This window comes from Hemitrygon akajei, unplaced genomic scaffold (assembly GCF_048418815.1).
Source record: "Hemitrygon akajei unplaced genomic scaffold, sHemAka1.3 Scf000049, whole genome shotgun sequence".
Taxonomy (NCBI): domain Eukaryota; kingdom Metazoa; phylum Chordata; class Chondrichthyes; order Myliobatiformes; family Dasyatidae; genus Hemitrygon; species Hemitrygon akajei.
This window is the reverse complement of record NW_027331935.1, coordinates 7,772,727-7,794,858: the sequence shown is the minus strand read 5'-3', so window position 1 is coordinate 7,794,858 and position 22,132 is coordinate 7,772,727. Positions and strand designations below refer to the sequence as shown.

At 45.3% G+C, this 22,132-nt stretch overlaps 1 pseudogene; it reads right to left on the bottom strand.

Annotated features, from left to right (window-relative positions):
* Positions 1-1,394: 1,394 nt before the first annotated feature.
* Positions 1,395-21,022, bottom strand: LOC140720986 (uncharacterized; annotated as a pseudogene).
* Between the last annotated feature and the right edge of the window lie 1,110 nt (positions 21,023-22,132).

The window sequence follows — 22,132 nt, the reverse complement described above, 5'->3', positions numbered from 1 at the left end:
TCACATTCCATATTTCCCTTCTCAATTACTTTCTTAGTACCCTTTTGTTGCTTTCTAAAAGCTTCCTAATCCCCTAACTTCCCACCATTGTTTGATCTGTTATATGCCCTCTCTTTGTCTTTTATGTTGGCTTTGCCTTCTCATTAGCTACACTTGTATCATCTTGTTTTTGGAATACTTCTTCCTCTTTGGTACATATGGCTTATCCTGTGCTTTCCGAATTGCTTCCAGAAATTTCAGCCATTCTGTCGTCATCCCTGCCATTGTTCTTTTCTAAACAATTTTGGACAACCCTTCTCTCTGTAATTCACTTTTTCTTCTATGGAAGTCAATGTTCATGCCATCAGGTTGGAGACTACCCAGACGGTATATAAGGTGTTGTTCCTCCAACCTGAGTGTGGCTTCATCTAGACAGTAGAGGAGGCCATGGACAGACATATCAAAATGGGAATGGGACGTGGAATTAAAATGTGTGGCCACTGGGAAATCCTTCTTTCTCTGGCGGACAGAGCGTAGGTGTTCAGCGAAACGGTATCGCAGTCTGCGTTGGGTCTCACCAATATATAAAGGTCTTAACTGGGAGCACCGGACGCAGTATACCACACCAGCTGACTCACAGGTGAAGTGTCGCCTTACCTGGAAGGACTTCTCTAATTTCCGTTAATTCCCTTTCTTACCCCATCCCTGATATATTTAGTTTTCTCCCCCTCCCCCTTTTTTTGTCTCTGTCTGCCCATCACTCTGCCTGTTCTCCATCTCCCTCTGGTGCTCCCCTCCCCCTTTCTTTCTCCCTAGGCCTCCCGTCCCATGATCCTTTTCCTTTTCCAGCTCTGTATCCCTTTTGCCAATCACACTTCCAGCTCTTAGCTTCATCCCACCCCCTCCAGTCTTCTCCTATCATTTCACATTTTCCCCTCCCCCTCATGCTTTCAAATCTCTTACTATCTTTCCTTTCAGTTAGTCCCGCCAGAGGGTTTCAGCCCGAAACGTCGACAGTACTTTTTCTGATAGATGCTGCCTAGCCTGCTGCATTCCACGAGTATTTTGTGTGTGTTTATTGAATTACCAGCATCTGCAGATTTCCCCGTGTTTGTTTTTTTAGGTTAACTCCCATTGTCATTCTTCCTCAGCCCAGAGATTTGAGGGGCAAAGAACATCTCAGACAGAACTGCAGTCAGCTCGACTTCTTTAGTCTGCAAAATATTCTTCACCCACAGAGTGGTGACTGTTTGGAACCCATCACCACAGGGAGAGGGAGACATGAGAGAGGATTTAAAAGGACTGTCATGGAAAAGAATCACTGGCAGGATACAGCTGGCCTGAGTTGACTCTCTACTGTACACTAGCTGTGTTAGAAATTCACTTAAGTACCAGAGACGGAGTTCAAAACAGAACTGATTTATTTGTCTAGAGATCCAGAATATTAAACTCCAGTCCCATTAAAGGTGAATGTGCAGCAGAAGAAACTCCTCCCGTGCCCAGTGACCAGGGTGCAGAACTGGGTGTGGTGAGCAGCAGCAATAATTGCAGAGTTCAGCACCGACAGTCACTCTAAAAATCTCATTCAGCAACGGTGATGGACAAATATCCAGCATGAAGCTTATTGAAGCTTTCTGCCCAGTGTGAACCCGGTAGTGTGTCACAAGTTTAGATTACTGAGTGAATCCATTCCCACATTCACAGCAGGTGAACAGCCTCTCCCCAGTGTGAACTCAATGATGCACATTTGATGGAGATGGCTGAGTGAATCTCTTCCCAATGTCTGAGCAGGTGAACGGCATCTACCCAGTGTGAACTCGTTGGTGACTATGTAGGTGGGATGACTGAGTGAATCCCTTCCCACAGTCTGAGCAGGTGAACGGCTTCTCCCCAGTGTGAACTCGCTGATGTTTCAGTAGGCTAGCTGCCTGAATGAATCCCTTCCCACAGTCTGGGCAGGTGAAAGGCTTCTCCCCAGTGTGAAGTCGCTGGTGAATCTGTAGGTTGGATGATTGAGTGAATCCCTTCCCACATTCTGGGCAGGTGAATGGCCTCTCCCCAGTGTGAACTCGCTGATGTACCTTCAGTTGAGATGAGCAAGTGAATCCCTTCCCACAGTCTGAGCAGGTGAACGGCCTCTCCCCAGTGTGAACTCGCTGGTGAGCCAGCAGATCAGATGACTGAGTGAATTCTTTCCCACATTTTGAGCAGGTGAATGGCTTCTCCCCAGTGTGAACTTGTTGGTGACTCTGTAGATTGGATAACTGAGTGAATCTCTTCCCAATGTCTGAGCAGGTGAACGGCATCTACCCAGTGTGAACTCGTTGGTGACTATGTAGGTGGGATGACTGAGTGAATCCCTTCCCACAGTCTGAGCAGGTGAACGGCTTCTCCCCAGTGTGAACTCGCTGATGTTTCAGTAGGCTAGCTGCCTGAATGAATCCCTTCCCACAGTCTGGGCAGGTGAAAGGCTTCTCCCCAGTGTGAAGTCGCTGATGAATCTGTAGGTTGGATGATTGAGTGAATCCCTTCCCACATTCTGGGCAGGTGAATGGCCTCTCCCCAGTGTGAACTCGCTGATGTACCTTCAGTTGAGATGAGCAAGTGAATCCCTTCCCACAGTCTGAGCAGGTGAACGGCCTCTCCCCAGTGTGAACTCGCTGGTGAGCCAGCAGATCAGATGACTGAGTGAATTCTTTCCCACATTTTGAGCAGGTGAATGGCTTCTCCCCAGTGTGAACTTGTTGGTGACTCTGTAGATTGGATAACTGAGTGAATCTCTTCCCAATGTCTGAGCAGGTGAACGGCATCTACCCAGTGTGAACTCGTTGGTGACTATGTAGGTGGGATGACTGAGTGAATCCCTTCCCACAGTCTGAGCAGGTGAACGGCTTCTCCCCAGTGTGAACTCGCTGATGTTTCAGTAGGCTAGCTGCCTGAATGAATCCCTTCCCACAGTCTGGGCAGGTGAAAGGCTTCTCCCCAGTGTGAAGTCGCTGGTGAATCTGTAGGTTGGATGATTGAGTGAATCCCTTCCCACATTCTGGGCAGGTGAATGGCCTCTCCCCAGTGTGAACTCGCTGATGTACCTTCAGTTGAGATGAGCAAGTGAATCCCTTCCCACAGTCTGAGCAGGTGAACGGCCTCTCCCCAGTGTGAACTCGCTGGTGAGCCAGCAGATCAGATGACTGAGTGAATTCTTTCCCACATTTTGAGCAGGTGAATGGCTTCTCCCCAGTGTGAACTTGTTGGTGACTCTGTAGATTGGATAACTGAGAGAATCCCTTTCCACAGTCTGAACAGGTGAATGGCTTCTCCCCTGTGTGAACACGTTGGTGACTCTGTAGGTGGGATGACTGAGTGAATCCCTTCCCACAGTCTGAGCAGGTGAACGGCCTCTCCCCAGTGTGAACTCGCTGGTGTTTCAGTAGGCTGGCTGCCTGAATGAATCCCTTCCCACAGTCTAGGCAGTTGAACGGCTTCTCCCCAGTGTGAACTCGCTGGTGAATCTGTAGATTGGATGATTGAGTGAATCCCTTCCCACAGTCCGAGCAGGTGAATGGCCTCTCTCCAGTGTGAACTCGCTGATGTACCTTCAGTTGAGATGAGCAAGTGAATCCCTTCCCACAGTCCGAGCAGGTGAATGGCCTCTCCCCAGTGTGAACTCGCTGGTGAGCCATTAGGTCAGCTGACAGAGTGAATCCTTCCCCACAAATTCAGCAGATGACCAGCCTCTGCCCAATGTGAACTGACTGGTGTTCCACAGGTGGGAAGATCGACTCAATCCCTTCTCTCACACAGAACAGGTGAATGGCCTTGTCCAGTATGAACTTGCTGATGTATCTTCAGTTGAGATGACCAACTGAATCCATTCCCATTGTCTGAGCAGGTGAACGGCCTTTCCCTGTGTAAAATTACGGGCGTGCTAGTCGGTCAGATGACAGAGTGAATACCTCCCCACAGTCTGAGCAGGAAGGATGATTGATTGAATCCCTTGCTCCAATTCTTAAATATCTGGACAGAGACAGCAAAACTGGTGTGTTGTGGTTGAGATTCACGTAGTCAAATTCCTTGTCATTTTTAACCTGTAAAAAGATTTACAAAATCCATCAATGGGTGAAAGACAGCATGTCAGATGAGATCACTTTAGTTGCCAAGGTGTGATCTGGCATCACACAGTTACAGTGAAGTTCAACCCAAGTTGGAGAGAAAAATCATCTTCTAACTGGGCACTGTGCTGGTATCTGGATTGACCATCAAATTCTCTGATGCTCTTCCTGTCTCTATGAGAATGGGGCATTTCTGCCGTCTCCCATCCGTGACTTGGCTCAGTCTGACTCTCCCCATTGCTATTATTCCCTGCTCCAGCTAAGCTGCATGGGTGCCTGGCCCCACAGTAACTGAAACACTCTCATGCAAATACCCTTTGTTGACATGCAGCTGGGGATTTTCTTTTATGTACTGTTAATTTAAAGCGCCACAGTTTCAATGCAATGTAAATATCTCCTGACATGGATGGTGGCATAGTGGCGTCAGTGCCTGACTTCGGGACGAAAGGTCCTGAGTTCGAACCCAGCCGGCTCTCCTGCACGCTTTCCATCCGTGCTGGGTTACGAGCTGGTGATCTCTTTGGAAACTCACCCGGCAGAAGGCAATGCCTCGTACGCAGTTCCCCACGACGAGAGAGGCGTGGAAATCGTATAACCAGAGAAACTTTCCTTAAATGTCTCCTACTCAGATGTATGGTTGGTCTGCACAGCTGTTAAACGGAATTCGAGTGAATGTTAGTATTATTCCTGTCACAGTCATGGAAAAGTACAACACTGAAACAGGCCCTTTGGACCATCTAGTTTGTGTTGAACTATTTAAACTGTCCACTCCCGTACACCTACCACCCAGGTACCTATACAAACCTCTTACATGTTGAAATTGAGCTCGCGTGCACCACTTGGGCTGTCTGCTCATTCCAAACCCGGATGACCGTCTGTGTGAACAGACAGACATACTTTATTGATCCCGAGGGAAATTGGGTTTCATTACAGTCGCACCAACCAAGAATAGGTAGAAATATAGCATATAAAAATGTATATTTTGCATAAATAATTAAATAATAAGTAAATTCTGCCAAGTGGAAATTAGTCCAGGACTAGCCTATTGGCTCAGTGTTTCTGACACTCCGAGGGAGGAGTTGTAAAATTTGATGGCCACAGGCAGGAATGACTTCCAATGACGCTCAGTGTTGCATCTCGGTGGAATGAGTCTCTGGCTGAATGTACTCCTGTGCCTAACCAGTACATTATGGAGTGGATGGGAGACATTGTCCAAGATGGCATGTAACTTGGCCAGCATCCTCTTTTCAGACACCACCGTCAGAGAGTCCAGTTCCACCCCCACAACATCACTGGCCTTACGAATGAGTTTGTTGAATCTGTTGGTGTCTGCTACCCTCAGCCTGCTGCCCCAGCACACAGTTTCCCCTCATGTTCCCCTTAGCGTTTCACCTTTCACCCTTAACCCATGGCCTCTGGTTGTAGACCCACCCCATCTCAGTGGTAAAAGCCAGCTTGCATTTACCCCATCTCTCACCCTCATAATTTTGGAACACCTCCATCAAATCTCCCCTCAATCTTCTATATTGGGAGGAATAAAGCCCAGACCTGTTCAGTCTCTCCTTGTAACCCAAGTCCTGCACACCTGACAACATCCTTGTGAATTTCCTCTGAACTCTTTCAACCTCTTTTACAACGTTCATGTAGGTTGGTGACCAAAACTGCACACAATACTCCAAATTAGGCCTCACTAATGCTTTGTACAACGTCAACATAACACCCATCACCTGTACTCAATACTTTGGTTTCTGAAGGCCAATATGCCAAAATCTTTCATTCCGTCCCTATCGAACTGTGACACCACTTTCAGTGAAATACAGACATGTATTCCCAGATCCCTTTCTTCTACAACAACCCTCCATGCCCGACCAGTCACTGTGTAAGACCCATCCTGGTAGGTTCTACCAAAGTGTAACACCTCACACTTGTCTGCATTAACTTCCATTTTCCATTTCTCAAGCCATTTGTCCAGCTGGTCCAGATCGCACTGCAAGCCATGAGTCTTCCTCGCTGTCACTACACCCCAATCTTGGTGTCATCCACAAATTTACTGATCCAGTTAACCACACTATCATCCAGATTACTGATATAGATGACAAACAACAACAGATCCAGCACTGAACCCTGTGGCAACGACGAGTCACAGTCTTCTAGTCAGAGAGACAACCATCTGCTGCCACACACTGGCTTCTCCCAAAGCCAGTGTCTCATCCAATTTACTATCTCATCTTGAATGCTGAGTGACTGAACCTTCTTGACCAACGTCCCATATGAGACATTGTCAAGTGCCTTGCTGAAGTCCATGTAGACAACATCCACTGCCTTGCCTTCATCCACTTTCCTGATAACTTCCTCGAGAGACTCTATAAGATTGGTTAGATATGACCTCCCATGCACAAAGCCATGCTGCCTATCCTTAATCTGTCCACATCTATCCAAATACTTACATATCGTAAAATTTCTTAGTTTACTTTTAGAGCCCTTCTTGAACAGCGGAACAACATTGGCTGTCCTCCAATCCTCCAGTCCCTCACCTGTCACTAGGGATGATTTAAATATCTGTGCTTGTACCCCGACAATTTCTGCACTTGTCTTCCACAGGGTCCCAGGGAACAACCTGTCAGGTCCTGGGGATTGATCAATGGCAATTTGCCTTAAGACAGCAAACACCTCCACCTCTGTAATCTGTACAGGTTCCATGAAGGTGATGTTGCTTTGCCTCACTTCTACAGATGCTGTGTCCATCTCCTGTGTAAATACGGATGCAAAAAAAACCTCCCACACCTGTTTTGTTACCTCATATGGATTACCATTCTGATCTTCCAGAGGATTAATTTTGTTCCTTGCAATCTTTTTGCTTTTAACGTATCTGCAGAATCCCTGAGGATTCTCCTTCATCTTCTCTGCTGGGGCAACCTCATGCCTTCTTTTATTTCTTTCATAAGTGTTCACTTGAATTTCCTGTACCTCACAAGTACCCCATTTGTTCCTATCTGCCTGTACCTGGTATGCACCTTCTATTCATTGATCTGGGAGATGAAAGCCAAATGGATAATAGAGCTGCATCGTGGGAGGTGAGGGTCAGGGTGGTTAAACTAAAGTTGCAGGGGGAATGGGACAGAATGACAGAACAGATAGTGGAGGGGTTGTAGAGACAGATGTTGTTCTGTTCTCAGACAAAGTCAGGAATTAAAAAGTTGAGCATGGTGCAGTGAATATGCTGAGCCCCATCCGTATATGTCAATACAAGGAGCATCACAGGAAAGGCGGATGTGTTCAGGGCATCAATCAACACCTGGAATTATGACACTAGGATCTGGCAACTGTGGACTGGGACAGGCTGCTTTATGGCAAAGGTTTGCTTGGTGAGTGGGAGGCCTTCAAAGCGAAATTCTGGAAGTACAAATAGGGTATGTGCTTGTCAGAATAAAAGGCAAAGATAGAAACTGTAGGGATCCTTGGTTTGCAAGAGATATTGAGACCCTGGTGAAGCACAAAATGGAGTTTCATAACAGGGATAGGCAGGCAGGTTCTTATGAAGTATAAGAAATGCAAGAGAACACATAAGAAATAAATCAGGATGGCTAAAAGAAGGCATGAGGTTGCCCTCGCAGAAAAGATCCTCAGGGATTCTAGAGACAGATTAACAGCAAAAGGATTGCAAGGCACAAAGTTGGTCCTCTGGAAGACCGGGCTGGGAAACAAAACAGATGGGGAAGATCCTAAATGCTTTTTCCATATCTATGTACTCAGGAGTTGGACACAGAGTTGATGAAAGTGTGAGAAAAGTGGCATTAACATCGTGCACCCTGCACAGATTAAGGAAGAGGAGATGTTTGCTCTCCCAAGGCAGGTGTGAGTGGATAAATCTTCAGCGCATGATAAGGTGCTCCCTCGGACGCCAGGGGAAGCAAGTGCAGAAATTGTCTCGGCCCTAGCAGAGATAACTAAATCATCATTAGTGACAGGGGGAGGTACCGGAGGATTGGAGTACAGCAAATGTTGTTTCGCTGCTTAACATAGAACATTGAAGTCTACAACATATTCCAGGCCCTTCAGCCTACAAAGTTGTGCTGACCATGTAACCTACTCTAGAAACTGCCGAGAATTTCCCTAACGCACAGCCCTCTATTTTTCTGAGCTCCATGTACCTATGCAAGAGCCTCTTAAAAGACCCTATTGATTCCGTCTATACCACCGCCACTGGTAGCGCATTGCATGCATCCACTGCTCTCGGTGTGAAAAATTTACCCCTGACATCCCCTTGGTACACATTTCCATTGCACCTTAAAACTGTGCACCCTCGTGTTAGCCATTTCAACCCTGGGAAAGACACCACTGGCTATCCACACGATCAGTACCCTCATCATCTTATACACCTCAAAAAGCTCTAAACATAAACAAGGAAATTATACATTGCTTTGAGAATTTGCTCCAAATATACACAATTATGAGAGTATAGATGGGGTAAATGCAAGCAGCTTTTTCCACTGTTGGGTGGGATGACAATCAGAGGTCATGGGTAAGAGGGGAATGTGAAAATTCAAGGGGAACATGCGAAAAGGCTCTTTACTGAAATGGTCGTGAGAGTGTGGAATGGGATGCCAGCAAAAGTGGTTCATGCCAGATCACTTTCACCATTTGAGAAGTTTGGATGGGTACCTGGATGGTAGGGGTACGGAGGGCCATGATCCCAGTGCAGATCGTTGCATCAGAGAGTTTAATATTTTCAGCAGTCTAGATGGGCGGAATGACCTGTTTCACGGAACTTCATCAAATCCCTATGACAGAGAAGCTGGCCAAACTTCATTGGAAGGGGAAACTGGTAGGAATGACGATGGAGCAGCAATGACTGGAGATTCTGGGAGCAATTTGGGAGGTGCATAGTAGATACATCCCAACGTAGCACTGGAAAGGCAGGAGGACACAACCATGGCTGGAATGAGAAGCCAAAGAGAGGGCAAATAATAGAACAAAAACTACAGGAAAGTTTTTAGAAACCAACAGAAGACAACTAAATAAAAAAATCAGATATGCTCAGGACATTGAATTATGATTTGTAGTTACTGATGAGTCTTGATTGAACCTAACAGTCTGAGGTATTTAGAGGAACAAAATATCCGGGGCCTCAATATCTCTTGAGAACCAAGGTTCCCTGCACCAGTTACCTTTCAACTTTTATTTTGACAGGCATATACAAACTCAACGCCCTCAAAATTTCACTTCTGAAGGCCTCCCGCTTACCAAGTACTCCTTGGCCAGAAAACAGCCTGTCGCAAACCACACTTGTCAGATCCTTTCTGATACCATCAAAATTGACCTTTCTCCAATTTAAATCTCAACCCGTGGTCCAGACTTCTCTTTTTCTATATTTACTTGGAATCTCATGGCATTATGATCGCTAGTTACAAAGTGTTCCCATACACTAATTTCTGTCACTAACCCTGGATCATTTCCTAACAGCTTATTGCACACTTCTACATCGGGAATTCTACGTGCTGATTAAGGACACATTTGTGAAACTCTACACCAGCTAGTCCTTTTACAGTATGGGAGACCCAGTCAATATTTGGAAAGTTAAAATCATTTACTATATCAACATTTGTTTCTTGGCATAGTCTGCAATCTCTCTACAAATTTGTTCCTCTGAATCCCTCAGACTGTTGGGTGCAACCAATAGACAATAGGTGCAGGAGTAGGCCGTTTGGCCCTTTGAGCAAGCACAGCCATTCACTGTCATCATGGCTGATCATCCACAATGATACCCCGTTCCTGCCTTCTCCCCATATCCCTTGAATCCGCTATCTTTAAGAGCTGTATCTAACTCCTTGAAAGCATCCAGAGAATTGGTCTACACTGCCTTCTCAGGCAGAGCATTCCATAGATCCACAACTTTCTGTGTGAAAAAGTTTTCCTCAACTCGGTTCTAAATGGCCTACCCCTTATTCTTAAACTGTGGCCTCTGGTTCTGGACTCCCCCAACATCGCAAATATGTTTCCTGCCTCCAGCGTATCCAATCCCTTAATAATCTTAAATGTTTCAATCAGATCCCCTCTCATCCTTCTAAATTCTCGTGTATACAAGCCCAGTCGCTCCAATCTTTCAGCATATGACAGTCCCGCCATCCCGGGAATCAACCTCGTGAACCTACGCTGCACTCCCTTGATAGCATGAATGTCCTTCCTCAAATTTGGAGACCAAAACTGAAGGCAATACTCCAGATGTGGTCTCACCAGGACCCTGTACAACTGCAGAAGGACCTCTTTGCTCCTATACTCAATTCCCCTTGTTATGAAGGCCAACAGGCCATTAGCTTTCTTCACTGCCTGCTGTACCTGCATGCTTACTTACAGTAACTGATGAACAAGAACACCCAGATCTTGTTGTACTTCACCTTTTCCCAACTTGACATCATTCAGATAGTAATCTGCCTTCCTGTTCTTGCCACCAATGTGGATAACCACATTAAACTGCATCTGCCCACTTACCCAACCTATCCAAGTCAACGTGTATTCTCATAACATCCTCCTCACACTGCCACCCAGCTTTGTGTCATCTGCAAATTTGGTAATGTTACTTTTAATTCCTTCATCTAAATCATTAATGTATATTGTAAATAGCTGTGGCCCCAGCACCGAGCCTTGCGGTATCCCACTGGTCACTGCCTGCCATTTTGAAAAGGACCCGTTAATCCCTACTCTTCGTTTCCTGTCTGCCAACCAATTTTCTATGCATGTTAGTACCCTACTTCCAATATCATGTGCTCTAATTTTGCCCACTAATCTCCTATGTGGGACTTCATCAAAGGCTTTCTGAAAGTCCAGGTACACTACATCCACTGGCTCTCCCTTGTCCATTTTCATAGTTAAATCCTCAAAAAATCCCAGATTAGTCAAGCATGATTTCCACTTCGTAAATCCATGCTGACTCGGACCGATCCTGTTACTGCTATCCAAATGGGCCGCTATTTCATCTTTTATAATTGACTCTTCTTCCCCACCACTAATGTCAGGCTAATTGGTCTATAATTCTGTTTTCTCTCTCCCTTCTTTCTTAAAAAGTGGGATAACATTAGCGGCCCTCCAATTCTCAGGAACTGATCCTGAATCTATAGAACATTGGAAAATGATTACTAATAACAGAGCCACCTCCTTAAGTACCCTGGGATGCAGACCATCAGCCCTGGAGATTTATCAGCCTTCAGTGCCATCAGTCTACCCAACTCCATTTCCTGCCCAATATAAATTTCCTTCAGTTCCTCCGTTACCCTAGGACCTCTGGCCACTATTATATCAGGAGATCGTCTGTGTCTTCCCTAGTGAAGACACATATAAAGTACCTGTTCAACTCGTCTGCCATTTCCTTGTTCCCCGCAATAAATTCACCCATTTCTGTCTTCAAGCGCCCAACTTTGGTCTGAACTTTTTCCTCTTCACATACCTAAAGAAGCTTTTACTATCGTCCTTTATATTACCTTCATGCCTCATCTTTTCTCCCCGTATTGCCTTTTTAGTTATCTTCTGTTGCTCTTTAAAAGTTTCCCAATCCTCTGGCTTCTTGCTCATCTTTGCTATGTTATACTTTTTCTCCTTTATTTTTATACCATCTTTGATTTCCCTTGACAGCCACGGTCGCCCCTTACTCCAGTTAGAATCTTTCCTCCTCTTTGAACTGATCCTGCACCTTCTGTATTATTCCCAGAAATACCTGCCATTGTTGTTCCACTGTCATCCCTGCTAGGGTAGACAAGCAAAGATATTTCCTACCATGAGTACCACCCCTCAGGAAGAGCCCAATGTAATATTGCAAGTTGCTGGAATTCCTGTTCCGTTTATGATTGATTGCAACCACAACCACTGTCGATCAGGAAATAGTATCAGAAGATGGAAAACAGCTATCAGACAATCATTCTGTTTGGGTTCAAAGGCAGGGCACATACGTATTCACGTACCCAGCCACTGCAGGTGGAATTCCAGGGGACCCAGTGTGAGGTTTAATTTACAGTCACCACCAGTCGGGGGTGTAATCTAGCAGAGAGTGACTTGCTCTGTCCGTTGGAAGTCGAGATTCTCTGCGCGGACAAGGGTATCACCCTGGAACTAGCGAACAACCGACATCTTCCCCAGTTACCGACCCCCCCCCCCACCCCTGGTGGTGGGCACTTAATCTGACTCCACTGCGTTTGAACCCCTTCTGCCAGCGGCCTGAAAGCAAACATCACACTGTCTGGAAAAAAGCCGAAGATGAAAAGAGGATGGCTTCTACAACAAGATAATGATCCTAAACACACCTCAAAATCCACAATGGACTACCACGAGGTGCAAGCTGAAGGTTTTGCCAAGGCCCTCACAGTCCCCCGACCTAAACATCATCGAGAATCTGTGGATAGACCTCAAAAGATCAGTGCATGCAAGACAGCTCAAGAATCCACAGAACTAGAAGCCATTTGCAAGGAAGAATGGGCGAAAATCCCGCAAACAAGAATTGAAAGACTCTTAGCTGGCTACAAAATACATTTACAAGCTGTGATACCGGCCAAAGGGGGTGTTACTAGGTGTTGACCATGCAGGGTGCCCAAACTTTTGCTTCAGGCCCTTTTCCTTTTTTGTTATTTTGAAACTGTAAAAGATGGAAATAAAAAAGTTTTCTTGTTTAAAATATTTTAAAAGTGTGTCATCTTAACTTATGCCTTTTGGAAATCCGTTCAACTTTTACTCGTTTAACTATTCACAGTAACAGAAACTTTGACCAGGGGTGCCCAAACTTTTGCATGCCAGTGTAATTGAAGAGGACTCTTTTGAATCGGCTGACTCCGCCCAGAAGGCTGAGCTGTTTGCTCTGACTCCTGCCTGTATCCTAGCAACAGACTAAAGTGCGGACTTTTACACGGACTCCCGTTATGAACTGACTACAGGGCTTTGGGGATTCCTGACTTCCTCTGGCCACCCCATTAGTAATGCTACGTTTGTGAACAACTTACTCACCGCTCTACAGCTACCTCGAGTTTTGACTATTATTAAATGTGCTGCCCATACTGGGGAGTGTGATGAGATGTTCCAGGGTAATGTTAGGGCTGATGCAGCTGCCAAACAGACAGCCTTGAATAACACACGTTTAGTTCCCCTCGGGAACCCAGCAAGCTCCTATTAGACAAAATCTAAGGACGGGTATGCCGGACTTGTGGGAAATACGTAACTAACAGGGGGACGCCCCTGAAGGAGAGCACAAACTATGGTCCCAAATGGGTTGCCACCTCGAACCTCAGACCAATTTATGGGTGACCCCTGCGTGAAAGGTCTGTGTTCCCTCCGTGTTCTTACCTATTTTGGTAGATCATGTACATAATTGTACACACTTGGGCAAGGAGGGGATGGTTAATACATTATTACAATCTTGATTTCCAGAAAGCAGCTGAAAAGCGAGCCAAAGCATGCTTAAACTGTAATAAAAAAACAAATGCTGGAAAGGGGATGCCTTGTGGTTCCGGAACTACCCCCTTGCCTGGTGGACCTTTTTCTTGTTTGCAACTTGATTTTATAGAATTACCTGGAGTCCACTGTTATAGGTATTGCTCAGTGATAGTAGATGTATTTAGCAGATGGATTGAAGCTATTCCTACAACTATAATTGTTGTGATCATATTGCTAAAAGAAATAACTCCTTGCTATAGACTTCCAGAAATGATCAGCTAGGACAATGGGCCAAAATAAATGAGGAAATCTGTAAACTCCTTGCTATAAAACAGCAGTTCCACTGCACCTATCATCTGAATGCAGCGACATAGTGGAAGGAGCCAGTTGAAAGATAAGTTGGCAAAACTTACACAAGAAACTGAAATGATCTGGTTGAAGGTTTTACCCTTAGTCCTATTCCATATGAGAATCATGCCATCAAGTAAGAAATCACCGGCAGAAATTATCTACGGGAAGCCCATGAGAACCCCATGGGGACCCCGACCTTGTTTGCCGCTCCTCCCTGAGAGCTTACCTGCAACATTGGATATGCATACCTTGGGGGAGGAGATGGGAAAATACTTATGCAAATTAACTAAATCTCTCCAAAGCTTGCATTCACAGGTACGACAGGCCTATCGAGAGGACAAAACCCAAACTAAAGGTGACCACTCCACCATCGAGACTGGAGATTGTGTTCTGCTCAAGAACTGGGATGGTAGGAAGTTGGGACCGAGGTGGGGAGGACTGTACCAAGTGCTACTGACAACACCTCCTGCAGTGATGGTGGAAGGGCAGCTCCGGCGGATAGCTCCAGCTCTGCCTGTAAACACGTTACTGGCAGAACTGATAAGGACTGGAAAATGTACTGGTGAATGCTGATTTTAATTACCCTAAGGGAACCTGCCCCTGTCTCAGGAGGCCTCCAGTTTAACACTTTCCTGTCCCTCTACCACACCTACGCCAAACACGTGGAGCGGGGAGCATGTTGGGTAAGTGACGAAATTCCCCAACAGGGTCAGACTACGATCCCCATGTCACTGGTGCCCCTGAGTACTAGCGAAGTAAATTCAGTTCTGGTATTTTCTGATAGCCGTAATGGTAACATTGTCAATTGCACCATATCCAGGTCTGGAAGGCGAGACTGGGGATGGTGTTGCTTTGAGGGTTGGAGACGTAGATCTCCTCCACAAGACCCCTCCAAGCTATCGCCGGGGATAAGAGTTACATCTCCAGCAGTGGTTAGTACTACTTGTTGGTGTAACCAGAATGAGAGTGCACCCTATCAAGTGGGAAGTAGTAACTGTACCAACAATCAAACTTATGATACCCCTGGACCACTAAATGGAACTTATTGGGTTTGTGGAAATAGGGCCTACCCCTGGCTGCCGGGAGAAAGAACAGGGCAGCGGCATGGAACCACACCCTACCAGACGGGTTCTCGAGGGGGGACGAGGGTTGGAGTGGTTGTTGCTACTTGGCCGACCTTGTGCCACACTTGAGGATCCTGGCTCAGCCTCAGGATCAACCCCATTGGAACAGGCAACGAAGGGGTATAACGGAATCTGAGAGATTATGGATGATTGCCTCTCCCTCCTATGGGGTAGCCAGAAATTCCAGGGAAATAATTAATTTACCAGCCGCTCTAGAAGAATTGGCCAATAATACAGCTGGAGCACTGACTGACACTCAAGCACAGGTAACTGAGATGATTGCAATTCGCCAAACAGTGCGACAGAATCGGATGGCCCAACACTTTATATTAGCAGAAAAAGGAGGGACCTGTGCTATCATAGGTAAGGAATGCTGTACTTATATCCCTGACGAATCGTCCAATATTACTGACTTGTCTAAACACAGAACCCAAGAGATTCAGAAAATTCAAGATGTTGGCAGTAAGCTCCACAATTTTGGGACCAGTAAGGCAGGGCCCTGGCCCTGGCCCCTGAATATATTCGGGGACTTCTGGGGGTTGTTTTAGCATTTTGGAAGTCTGATTGTATTAATTTTGATTATTTTGATTATTGTCTGCGTCTGGCCATGTTTTCTATCATGTTGTAGAAGCGACAATCTGTTCTGAAAGGTTATCGTGCAATAATAAAAAGGAGGAATGATTAAGTTTTAAGGGTATTGGGGGATGTAAGAAATGATTCTTGGACTCCTGTAAATAACGGGTTAAAATTAAGTGCGAACTTATTTTGCTCTGTTCTGGATAATGTGCAAATTTGCCCTTCAATAAGGTACCTGCTTACAGCTTGTTTAGATTAACGACTCACAGATGTCTCTTGGGAACGTTATGTGGAGTTGAGTTCTCATGAGACACAAATTGAACTGAGTTCCCTCCTTTGTCTAACGCAGGAGAATAACTGTTAAGGATTGGACAGAACATTCATTTGTAATTAAAACCCTGATTTACTGGACTCTCTTATCTAAGTGTACAATGTACTGTGTATGTTAATCAAAATGGCTTCTTCGGTTTGCTAGAGTAGGAATGCTTTTATGTCTGATAAGTGTTTTCTCTCGCAGTTGTTTAGCTTTGGACTTGCTGCTATGGGGATTGTATTCAGTTGTTAACCAATGGGGAATGTTATTTTGTCTTGTGGGGCTGGGAGCTTGGGGGGTTTTGCGGTCTTTTCAGGGGAGGCGGGAAGGAGACGCTGAGGAAGGTGGACGTGCGCTGCGCTGCTCGGACGTCCACCCGGGTGGTCCCAGGTGCGAGGACGTGGAGGTCGGAGGAAAGTGACGAGGGGTCGAATGGTACGATGGTTCAGCTCCAACGATGTGCACTAAACTGACTGAACTTTGATAAGTAAGGCGCCTTTTACTTTATTTTCTTTTCCTTCATATATACTGTATTGCAGAGTACTCTTTTAGTTTTAGTAAACTCTTTAAAGCAGGGGTGTCAAACTCATTTTAGGTCACAGGCCAGATTGAGCAAAATGCAGCTTCATGCGGGCCGGATCAGTCGGACGCGTGCGAACGCAGCTTTCGTTGCCTCCGTTTTTTCAGCCTGCTCTCATGTGTCTCAGTCTCTGCTATAACTACAAAGTGTTTCACTTCACAAATTCCGTTTCTTATGAAGAAAACTGCTGAGCAAGCATTCTTTTTATGATTGGTATTAACTTACAATCATAGGCTTCATATCGCCGGGCCATTAATAATTAAAATAATAGATCTACCTAAAATGACCGGATATAACTGTATGCCGGGCCGGATATGGCCCGCGGGCCTTGAGTTTGACACCTATGCTTTAAAGTGTATTCTGTAACGGTATCTGGTGTGAGCTTGATATTGTGTGTGTACACGCAGCATAAACTTGATTCTCACAGCACCTGCGTGTACGGGAGGTGGGTTGGTGTGTGGCTGGATCTCCTTTTCCTCTAGACATATACCAGCCTGTTGGGTAAGGGTTACATAAGAAATTAAGTTTTGCTCCGACAAACATGTTGGGAATACCAGTTGAACTAAAGTGCTCTTTGTTTCCTAGTTCTATAAATTGTCATGAGCCGCCAGATGGAGAGGAATTCTGTCTCTCTGATGCTTGGCTCCGAGCTTCTCACAGGCTGAGTTTGAACAAATAAACTGGTCATAAGGATAAAGTAAAGAATTGCTTGTGGTGTGGTTATTGATCCGGCGAATTGAAGTTTACACCATAAAAAGTTTCTCATCCGGATACATCACACCTTTGTGTGGCTACTCTCTTCTGTTGACTTCAAGAAATAGCAGAGAACTGTGGACTTCGCTGAGCACATCATGGAAACAAGCCTCCCCTCCATGGACTCGCTCTATACTTCCTGCTGCCTCAGTAAATCAGGCAACATAATTAAAGATTCCCAGAACTCCAGACCAGACATTCTCAATTCTCAACCACCCATCGGGTCGAAGATAAATGAAAACACAAAAACAGAAAACGTACCACCAGGCCTAGGGACATTTTCCATTCTGCTGTTATAAGCAAACTGAATGTTCCTCAGCATTATAAGATGGACTCTTGACTTCACAATGTAACTCGATGTGACCTTGCACCAGATGTCCACCTGCAGTGGATTTTCTCTGTGACCATAATGCTTTGTTACACTCTGTTAAAGTTTTACCATCATCTACTGTTGTAATGTGTTGATCTGAGAGAATGGTATGCAAGACAAGATTTTCATTGAACCTCGGTAAATGACAATAATAAACGATTCCCCACTTTAACTGTGTGGAAATATTAGACAGACTGAGCTTCTCCTCTGGAACTTCTGGAGGGAGATTTCACTGAAGTGTACAAATGTTTGAGAAGCCCGGAAAAACAGAAAAGGCTTCCCTCTTGCATTAATCGGGTTATACACCTCGAAACATTGACTGCACTTCAGCAATTTGTAACAGTGGAACGGAGTCAATTAAAAAATATGCCCACGCACAATGAGAGAACGTGACAGATCTGGATCTCACTCCCTTGTCTGAACCGAAGAAAGATTAAACTGCACAACCACGGGAAACTATAGGCCAGTTAGTCTGACAGTGGTTTGAAAGATGTTGGAGTCAATTGTTAAGGATGTGAGTTCGGGACACTTGGAGGCGCAAAATAGGCTGGAGTCAGCAAGGGAAACTCAAGGGAAAATCTTGCCTAATAAATTTGTTGGAATGCTTTCAGAAATAATAAGCAGGGTACACAAAGGAGAATTGATTGATCTTGTGTACTTGGATTTTCAGACCTTGGACAAGATGCCACAAATGAGGCTCCTTAACAAGCTCTGAGCCTATGTTATTTCAGGAAAAAGGAAGATTGGCAGGAGCAAACCAGTGGGAATACAGACAGCCTTTTCTGGCTGGCTACCGGTTTCTAGTGGAGTTCCACAGGGGTCTACGTTGGGAATGATTCCTTTCATGTTATATGCCAATGATCTGGTTGATGGAACTGATGGCAAGCTAAACACCCCGACAGTGTAGGTACCCCTTCCTCTAACAGTGAGTGAAACATTCAGATAGCTGATCGCTGCGAGGAATTATACTTGTTGGTCGTTGAAGTTCGTTCAGATTTGGCTGGATGGAGTTAATGCACAGTTTGGCGATGTCACAGTGAAAGAACCAAACAGCCAAATCCTTTACGTTGTCCCTCCGACCTCCAGCCACTGGTGGTGCTGTGGGGAATCCCTGCATATTACAGCAAAGTGACGACCCCAGCTGTTGCCGGCAGCTCTCCTGGTTGGGCGGCGATGAGGAAGGAGCTGATCTCGGGTTTGTGTAAATCGAAGGTCGGTTGCAGTGGGAAAGGGCCGGGACTGAGCCAAACAGCTGGACAGTTTGGGCCGGTAGGATCTTGTTAGTTCTGGTTCCCCAAGCTGTGAGAGTGGATGTTGGTGATGTGGATCTGTTTATGTGTACGGGTGTGGGGTAAATGGTGGGAAATTTGTGGGGTTACTGGCGGGGTGGAGGGAGGTTGGGGTTGTGGGTTATCGGACACAGTGTGACCCGGGAGGATGGGTCCTAGGGCAGATTACGTTGTGAGCAAAGGAGGATCTGGTCCATTGAATCAGACAGCTTTCAGGAAGCAACAAATCTCTCTTTATATTAATCATTGTCTAATCTTGCTGCTAACATTGTGTTTGTCACAGAGCCCAGAGTCTGGGAACAGCTCGATGGTAGGAAGCAGATGGTGATGATGGGAGGCTGTTTATTGGAGTCAAGGCCCGTGTCTCCTGGAGCTCCCCAGGGTAACACCCATTGCTACTTGTCATCTATGTCAATAATCTTGTGGAGAATGTACAGGGTACGTATAGTGAGTCTGCAGCAAGTAATTTCAAACAATTACTTCTTTTTGCAAGATAGTAAATATAAACACCCCTCTTTACACTCAGAACCAACCAAAAGCTACTTCAGAAGATGCAAGCTCTTCAAATGAGCAAACACTGAAGGAATGTGAGTGACTTTAAAGAGCTGGGACACTGACAGTACATTACCAGACCTGGAGTGATTGCAACTGGGTCTGACAGACTTAACTGATACATTCATTCTCACCTCAACTATTTCCTACTTTATTTTGTACAGTATGTAATGTCTGAAGGACCAGTGTTTGAGTAAATGAGACTCACCAAACTTGCTCCTGACTGAATCACTGGAAACCCTGAGTCAGAAGGGTTTCTCTCCAGTCGGTGCTCTCAGTCCTCGGGCTGGTTCACTTGCTGCTTTTCCCTCGTCTTCAGTCGTGGTTTGCTTCCAGTTGTGGGCTTTTCTTCCAATAAATCTCTCACCACAGGTCTAACTTTAACATGAGAGATAATTAAGCATGTTAATACAAAGAGCAAAATATTTCTGCTCACTGAAATCTAAATATCGAAGACAAATATAACGATCTCAGTGAACAAATCTGTAATTGTCCCTGACACGTCACAAAACCTGATATGGGATAGGAAGGAGTCATCGTTCAGTCATGGTAAGATACAAGATGTAGGGACAGGATTAGGTGATTCGATCCATCGAGTCTGCTCCACCACTGAACCATGGCTGAGATTTATTCCAACACCATATTCCTGCCTTCCTGCTGTAACCCTGAAGCTACTTAGCAATCATGAGTATATTAATCTCTGTCATAAATATACCCAAATGGCAGCCTCAAACAACCTCTGTGGCAACAAATTCCACAGATCAGACATCTTTTGGCTGAAGAAATTTTTCTCATCACAATTTTGAAGGGAAGCATCTTTACTCTGAGACTGTGCTGTCAGATCACAGACTCTCCGTCTGATGGAAACATCCTCTCCATGTCCACTGTATCCAGGCTTTTCAGCATTCGGTAGGTTTACTTAACCACCCCCTCCCCTTTCACCCCCGTCTGAACTCCATTGAGCACAACCCCATAACCATCAAATGCTCCTCATACATAAAGCCGATCATTCCTGAGATTATTCACGTGAACCTTGTTAGCAACAACTGCACTGAACACATTCCCAAGTATAACAGACAATCAGGAAATTTAAACCATTCTAGAGTGAATGGAATAAAAAGAAACTGAATTCACCAGAATCGCTGAAAAGGTAAGGAACTGCTGTGGGGAGAGAAACAAATTTAACGATTCAGCTTCACAATCATTTGTCAGAATGGATTCAGAATTTTTCATTTTTAGTGCAGATCTCCAGCAACCTCAGTTTCTGTTTGATTTCCACTGTCTGACAGACAGGTGACAGCGAAGAGGAATTTCCAAACACAGTTCAAATACTGAACCCCCCAGGTCTATTTCTACTGGTTCAAACACAGAACAGACCATTTACTCACAGCCTCTCCTTGTGAGGGATGGAATACAAACTCATTCTCTCCTCAGATTAGCAGTCATTGCTTCCAAAGGAACTCCAGAAACAAACATTTGATCCCAGACCAGAAATACTCGCTCAACACCTCATAAACTCGGTCAGCTTGATCCCCGGGTCCATGTTACTTGGATTTAAACAGGGGTGCAGTGCTGCCGGAGCTCACCGGAGCACCACTCCAGCACCTCTGTGAAAAAATCAAAATAAACAAGCGGGGAATTTAACAGCGGCTGCATATTAAATAGAGGGAATTTTACGGAAGCGGGGGTTAGGGAGAGGGGTTGGTGGCTGTTGGGGAAAATACCACTAATAACATTAGGATAGGATATTTGATCATTTCTGGTGAATTCCTGGAGCTGTGACTGTGGTGGTCCGTGGATTACTCGCTAATACGAAAGTAATTTTTTCTCACTAACAACCCTATGGCTTCGAAGCAAACATTACTTCACTTGCTTGATAATTAAATTTTATGATAATTGGTGAATGCAATCGTGCAAAACTATCATATTGTTAAATTAAATTAAATATGTTTTATTGTACCAGTTATATACTGAAATGCAGTGACTGGCTATAATCTTGTTAATGTCTTAACTATCACTGTATTTCTGTGGAGCTCTGGAATTCATATATCTTTCTTTCATCTTGGTTTAGTGCTTGACATTATAAAAAGCCCCATTCATACATATATATGTGTGTGTGTGTGTGTGTGTGTGTGTGTGTGACACCCAATTTGTGTACGTGCTCATCACATGAATGAAGAAATGATTGATAAATTCGTGGCCTAAGGTGGAAGGAGTCGATTTTAGAAAACCCAGCAATTTTCAATTATCTGAAACAGAAATACCGCAAAAGTTATTAAGTTCAAACTTTCTGCATAATCACTCAAAGAGTTGAACTACACATACATAACTTTCGGCCTTCTAACGTAGGCCACGAACTTATCAATCACCCCTCGAACAGCTCCGGCAGCTAAAAGATTGCAGCCGTCCGGCAGAGCTCGGGCCCGGTCCTTTCCCAATCCAACCGGCCCAAATTTACACAAACCCACCGGGATCAAACCCCACTCACCCCTCCGCTCGAGTCGGAGAACCGCCAACAACCGCTGCTGTCGGCACTGCGCATGCGTTTATCAGGAGGTTCTCCGCAGCACCGCGGGTGGCCGGAGGTCTGCACATTGCCACCAGTGGCCGAAGGTCCGTACAGCGACACCCGCGGCCGGAGGCCTGCATATCGCCACTAGTGGCCAGCGGTCCATGCAGAGCCCCCAGTAATCGGAGGCTGGAGGGACAACGGAGTGGTAAATCA